Source organism: Sinocyclocheilus grahami, unplaced genomic scaffold, assembly GCF_001515645.1.
Source record: "Sinocyclocheilus grahami isolate Dianchi unplaced genomic scaffold, SAMN03320097.WGS_v1.1 scaffold6718.1, whole genome shotgun sequence".
NCBI classification, from domain to species: domain Eukaryota; kingdom Metazoa; phylum Chordata; class Actinopteri; order Cypriniformes; family Cyprinidae; genus Sinocyclocheilus; species Sinocyclocheilus grahami.
This window is the reverse complement of record NW_015511019.1, coordinates 4,477-5,794: the sequence shown is the minus strand read 5'-3', so window position 1 is coordinate 5,794 and position 1,318 is coordinate 4,477. Positions and strand designations below refer to the sequence as shown.

Sequence of the window (1,318 nt, the reverse complement as noted above, 5' to 3'; positions counted from 1 at the left end):
AAAAAAAGAAAGAATATTACAGATATTCTGCTAGTGTCCTGTATGCATTAATATCAGACATTTTTACTAACAAAAGAAGAATCTATTGTGCAATTACAGCTTTTGTTTCTATTGTTTGTGAATCTATACAGAGGATCGATTAAATTTGGAGGAAGAGGTGATGAATGACTGCAGCAGTGAGCACAGCAGCTTTATCAAAACTGAAAGTGACCCACCTGAAGACCCGTCCCTCCCTGGTGAGCGCACATCCGGACACAAGAGCCCATTGTGCATGCTTTAAGTGTGTCCTTTACAGAGACATTATTGTCTTGAGCGTGTGTGCATTCTTCCAACAACATTGTTTGTTCTTACTCTCTTGCAAGTTGACAGACGCTATGTTTCTGGCTCTCGGCCATTCAGCTTATCTAACCTGTGTGCTATTTATTCCTTGACTTCCTTTCCCTGCCGTCCTGCCTTTTCTCGTGGTCTTGCTCTGGGCAGCTCTAGGTCCTGATTCCTGCTCTATTGGTTTGGAAGAGTAATGGGTATGTAGGCCTCTGTGTCCTTCTCTCGGCTCTTCCTGCATGTTCTTATTCTCAGGGCCGTGCAAACCTATACGGCACAAAAAGTTGAATCAATCATTAAATTGTTGCTTTGACGTATTTGTTAAACTTTAAAGTACCTGTTTCTAAAATATGGCATGTGTCACATGTGATTTGATTTTGATATTAGTGTAGAGTCGTTTTTTAACTGCAGTATTGGTCATTTCCGTAGGATTATCTGGCTCAACAGAAAGTCTGAACACTCAGAGTACCTGCTGCTCCAGCCAGCCGCTCCTGGGTCCCTCAAGCCATTTGCACATGGACGACGATGAACTGGATGTTTAACCCTGCACATCTCCTCCTTTGTACAGCCCGATATGTCTCCACATTGCAGTTTGATGCACTCCCTTTCCAGTATCCCACTTTGAATATGATTGACTCTTATTCTAGGCCTTTTGTTTTTGAACATAACTGGCTGAGGCCGATGAGCTTGTTCTGGTGGTCAGTCATATTTCTTGTGCTTGGTTTTAGGGCTCTATTTTATCAAGTTGCTTCACCCAAAATCACCTTTACATTATTCAAACTCTGCATTATTATCTTTCTTCCATGAATCACTAAAGAAGATTCCATGAAAGTGGAAGTTGATTTTAAAGTACTTGTTAGGCTCCAAAAACCAGTCAAATAAAATAAGTCTTTACTACATATCAAGTTTTCAGAAGCCATATGAAATACTTGTGATGAACAGACCAAACTCTAAACCAGGGCTGTCCAAACTCAGTCCTGGAGGGCCGGTGTCC

At 41.4% G+C, this 1,318-nt stretch overlaps 1 long non-coding RNA gene across 1 annotated transcript; it reads left to right on the top strand.

Annotated features, from left to right (window-relative positions):
* The first annotated feature begins 136 nt into the window (after positions 1-136).
* On the top strand, positions 137-1,312 carry LOC107577639 (uncharacterized). Its single transcript, XR_001608232.1, has 3 exons — positions 137-236; positions 481-524; positions 754-1,312. It is a non-coding gene; the product is annotated as an uncharacterized lncRNA (long non-coding RNA).
* The last annotated feature ends 6 nt before the right edge of the window (positions 1,313-1,318 follow it).